Here is a 407-nt window from a genome sequence, read left to right on the forward strand (position 1 = left end):
TGACGTTGTTGTTGCTGTTGTTGATGTTGTTGTTGTTGTTGATGTTGTTGACGTTGTTGACGTTTCTGTTGTTGTTGTTGCTGTTGTTGATGTTGTTGTTGTTGTTGTTGATGTTGTTGACGTTGTTGACGTTTCTGTTGTTGTTGTTGTTGCTGTTGTTGATGTTGTTGTTGTTGTTGATGTTGTTGACGTTGTTGACGTTGTTGACGTTTCTGTTGTTGTTGTTGTTGTTGTTTTCCTCGTTCTCCTAAGATTAGATTATCGTCGGAACGTCAATGGCATGTTCATTTTAATTACATACGTTATCGCTTCTGTACAATCACACCTGGAAGTAACAAGAATAATAATGACAATAATTATTATAGTTATTATAATAATAATAATTATAGTTGTAATAATTATAACCA

Source organism: Helobdella robusta (assembly GCF_000326865.2).
Source record: "Helobdella robusta unplaced genomic scaffold HELROscaffold_33, whole genome shotgun sequence".
NCBI classification, from domain to species: Eukaryota; Metazoa; Annelida; class Clitellata; order Rhynchobdellida; family Glossiphoniidae; genus Helobdella; species Helobdella robusta.